General features: G+C 37.5%; 1 protein-coding gene across 5 annotated transcripts in view; it reads left to right on the forward strand.

Annotated features, from left to right (window-relative positions):
- The window catches only part of SOCS7 (suppressor of cytokine signaling 7), a 190,073-nt gene that overhangs the window by 85,780 nt on the left and 99,206 nt on the right, over positions 1-5,087 (forward strand). The window lies entirely within an intron of this gene.

Below are 5,087 nucleotides of genomic sequence, written 5' to 3' on the forward strand. Positions count from 1 at the left end.
AAAACTCTACCCTTTTATGTAAAGTAAAAATTTTAGTTTAGGTCCAGTTTAAAGCATTCTTATATCAGTTGTTTGAAATAAACACACGTCAGACTATCTTCAATGAAGGTTATTTGCCTTCTGGTGCCAAATTATAAAATATTGCAACAACCTAAATAGTAAAAATATATAAAAATCGAAGTTTTTGTTTTTTATTTAAAGTACAAATGTTCCAATGTGCAGTTAACTAATAACTATACAAAATGTCTCCACATTACTTGTCTTACAACCTTATAGGTGGCATATAATCACATATTTACATGATACCCTTTAAATACAGCATACCCATGCAAGTACCAGGTTGGGTTGTGGACAGTTACACACAACTTGCAATCTGGAAATACACACACGCAATTCCTGCTGTGACACAAACCTCCCACAGTTTGTCAAGTCATTGACATATCTAAAGGGACACTCCAGGTGGTGGAGAGAGGCAAAACGCTGACTGGGCAAAGTAGTGGATCTGCAACCATCCAACATGGGGAAAACTGCACAAAAGATAGGCTGGGGATGTAAAATAGATAATAAGGAAACATCAAGTCCACTTATTATTAGGACCCAGCTGCAAAATTATGTATATATACAGATAACATGATAAGTGCAGTAATGTAATACAGTTAACATAGAGGTACTATAGGGAAGACAAGTCATCCACCGAGAAGCTAAATTGAACTAATAAATATTTATGTGTTTCTTCAACACAGCACTTACAAAAAAGGTTTATATTTCAACCTAGTGGAAATGGTCCTCTTAAATAGTATATTTACCTTGTTTACAGTTTTAGGATAAAATTATCAAAATCTTTTCATATAGAATCTGAGTCAGTACAATCTAGTGCTGAAAAGATTTAAATTTCAAAGGTACATTGATAACAGTAAGTGGTTAAAATACATAGTTTCACTCCTCAACATTGATTTAATTTAAAAAAAAAAGTTATGTAGTGTAAATACCCTATTATCTTTAGTTATAGTTTCAATCCAACCAGTACTGTTAACTGCCATGTACTATATGTACAATACAAAACATATCATGATAAATAGAGCTTTTTTTTTATTTGTATCATTGCCTTTAGAAAGACAGCCTTCCACAGTAGGTACAGATCACATGAAACTCCTAATAGAATGGTTGAAAGGGAGAGCCGCGCTAGATAAAGTCATTAACATATTCACACAACTAGTTATTCTGTCTTTTCAAGGAACCTCAACTTCACTGCAACAAATAAACACCAGTGATTAGACAGAATAATGCTAAGGCAGCTGGTGGACCCTCTGTTTCAACAGCATGCTTTGCAGGGCATGAATGGAGTACAGAGTCACCAACCTCTAATGTCACCTGTGCACCCCGCAAGGAATGATTGACTTAGAAACGCAATTTCCAGGTTTCGGCCACCTGTATGCACAGAAGCTGGCGACAGCTAGCAACAGAGAGCAAACGCCAAGTATAATACCAATCCAGGTATCTTCTAGAAGCTCCCATGATATCTGTTGAACTAAATTTAGCCCTGAAGTCCACCAAGAGTGGCAAAGCTCCTAGCCCTGAAAGCTTTACCTTCACCTATTAAAAAAACAAAAAAAAAACTCCCTTTTGCCTCTTAGCTTTCATCAATGGTCTCTTTCATCCTGATCAGGTAAATTTTTTTCCAGAAAGGCAAGTAATAATACTACTTGTGCTCTGAATATCATACACTTTGCCCTATCCAGGGACTCTCCTTGCATTCTGCTGTCTCTCAATGCAGAGAAGTCATTTGAGAGGGTCTGTTGGATTTTTTTATGCTTCACTCTTGAATCCATTAGTCTGGGCCACTCCATATGCTATCCTAGTTCCAATCTTTATGTTTTCCCCTTCAGTATGTTTAAATTGAACTTTATTGAATCCTGTTTTATATCACAATGGCACATGACTTAATTGTTGTTTTTATTCTTTAATTTTTGATCTTCGTGCCTAAACCTTTTCTCTACACCTGGGTATTTGGTCCTCATCATCACAAAGTAGTGGACAAATTTCTATTCTTTTACACATCTCTGGATATCTCCTAGCCCCAATGTAATTTCCAAATTTAAAAATTAATTTTATCTTATCAATTTATCTAATTTTCATATTTAATAAAACATTTCCATAAACCATCAATTGAAAGCCTGCACTTAGAGTTTACTAATTCTTCCTTCACTCATGTTGAACATAATTTACCTCACATACCAAAAAAATATTTGGGTATTCAACTTTCTAGGATCTTTTTTCAAATTTGTAGTCACAATGCACTTTTTCTTGGACAGGTAGATGTAATATTCCTAAATCGAATATTCATCCAAGACTGCTGTAACCTGTGCAGACATTACTTGTTCACATCTCTTGGAGTTTTTTTAATAATTTAAATTTTTTTTTTTTATTTGCTAAACATTTTCCAATATATTAAGTGTATTTCAAGTCTGCTGAATCCAGAATTGACATCAGTTTCATTGAATTGGCTCTAGTTCTTGTGATACAGGAATCGGAACAGATGATTTTACCAACAACTGTTACACAGCATTTTATTATAAATCTTTATTTACACCAATGTTTTGCATTTTATATATTAAATATTTGCCTTTTTTTTTCAGAACTTTGATTTCTTTAAGAAGAAATTGTTTAAATGACCCTAATGTATTTTGCTACATTTGTGGTGAATATTCTCAGCAAAAACAGAGAAGAAACATTACAGAATTTGTGAAAAAAGCATATCTTCCATATTTTTGTATTAAACTGGGGGACCAAGATAAGTATTGGGCTCCCCATGCAAAAAAATTTGGTATGCAAAACTTGTGTGTCTACATCAGTGGAAAAATGGAAAACAGAAAACTGAAATTTGGTGTACCTATGGTATGGCGAGAGCCTTAAAATCATCATAATGATTGTTATTTTTGTGCTGTGAATGTAAAAGGTTTCAATCGTTACAAGAAAAACAAAGGGGAATACACTGATTTGGAATCAGCAAGAAGACCTGTGCTGCATGGTGTTGATGTTCCTGTACCAGTGTTCAGTACACTCTGATATTCCTGATATTCCTGTATCCGGCATGGAGGATTTACAGGGTTTGGAGTGTAATCCAGGAGTTAGCAGTGGAAGTGAATAGGAAAGAAGTGTTTCATAAAACCAGCAGTTCTCCAAAGAAGAGCCCAATGACCTAAATCTGTCAAAACAAGCATCTGAACTTTTAGCATCCAGGCCAAAAGAAAAGAACTGTCTAGGACTGGAAGTTAAAATAAATTTATAGAACAAGAGAGGTGACACTCTTACCATATTTCAGTGAAGATGGAGACTTTGGCCCTGATTCATCAATGAAATGCGCATACGTTGGACGTGCGTACGTTTGTGCCGGTCAGCGACCTCTATTAGCGCAAGTCAGGCCCGAGTTCCAGTGAACCCGCCTGCCGGTTTCCTGCAATGATTTCGAATAGGCCAATTAAGACGATTAATTTTTAGCTGCGCGATTCAGAAGAAAATGTTAACCTCAATGATGAGGTGATAGCAATTGATTAGCTCACACCTGCGCCCTGTTCTGTGCGCATCTCCAGTCCATTTTACAGGTCAGTTTGAATCTTTAATGCTTGATGTTTTTTTTTTCTCGGCAGCTCTCATCCTCGGATGCCCAGATCTCAGTGAGGTTGCTCTGTGCTCTGTGTCATCCGTTCAGAGGATTGCTGCCGATGAGAGGTGAGCACACACAGTTCAGCCTTCATGTGAAGGAGACACAGGCAGCCCCGCCCCATCTCATAGCACAAGCTCTGCCTGTGAAATGTATCCACCTCTAGCTCTGCGTGTGAATTCTGCATCCTCACAGCTCTGTGTGTACAAATCTCCATATCTCCTAAACTGTATGTCACAATGACCTGTAATTTTCAGGGTGCACAGGGGACCCTCATAGATACTAGTTTTTACAATTTCAGCCCCCCAGCTTTAACGAGTTTCAAGATATGGGGGTCACAAATATAAAAAGTTATGAAAATTGAATTTTGGGGTTGCTGTTTCAAAGGAAAGTGCAACTAGGAGTCCTAAATTGAAAGTGCAAATTGGGGACCCTGGAGCCACTAACATAGCAAGGAGCATTGGGGTGGGGCCCCTAAATATATACCTACCTGTCACAAATCTCTACCTATGAAACTAAAGTCTGCTTCTCTTCTTCGTACACCAATTTCTCTGAGAGTGGGGGTACAAAACTGAAAAATGTGCTTGTCATATTCTGGCAGGCACATTCTCCCCTTACTCTCATTATTACAGCATCATTAGAACATAAAACACTCTGCCCATCAAAATGGGATTCCCTGCCTTGTTACACATTCCTGTCCACTTATCTAACATTCTAAACTTCAATTGGGGAATGGGGAGGTGTAAGAAACCAAAAATATAGGTACAAGTGGGGAACATCTGTGACTAAAATCACCTAAAACTTCATCACTATGGCATCATTAGAAAATGAACTCTGCCCACTAAATTTTATTGAGGTTGAGGTACTGGAAGGTTACAGTCATGTGTAACAAGAAAGTGCATTTTGATGGACAATTTAATGTTTTAATGATGGCATGGTGATGAAAGGTGATCGCCACACGTGTCTCCCACTTCCACCTATATTTTTGTTTCCCTGCACCTCTTAATTCTGGAGAAATTGGGGTTTGAGGTAAGATGCAGACAGATATGTGTAACAGAGCAGGCAGCACATTTTGCTAGGTAGAGATTTATGTTCTCAAAATGCCATACTAATTACATTTTAAAAAGGTTTAGCCACAAGTGTCCCCCACTTGCACCTACAGTTTCAGTATCCTATGCCTCTACGTGTACCTTAAAAATTTCAAGTTAATACAACCAACGGTTTAGGAGATATGAAGGTTTGAACACAGCGAGTTGTTAGGCAGCTTTTACACTCACATTGCTATCACACTGCTTCCGATGACATTACACAGTGCAGATAAACGTCACGGACAGTGTTTTTATAAAGAATATGGACAGTGATGGGAGGGAATCACTGGCTGTCTTGTCCCCATCTGATATCACATGCATGATGCTAATAAAGCATC

The sequence above is a fragment of the Pyxicephalus adspersus genome, chromosome 6 (genome assembly GCF_032062135.1).
Source record: "Pyxicephalus adspersus chromosome 6, UCB_Pads_2.0, whole genome shotgun sequence".
In the NCBI taxonomy this organism is placed as follows: Eukaryota; Metazoa; Chordata; class Amphibia; order Anura; family Pyxicephalidae; genus Pyxicephalus; species Pyxicephalus adspersus.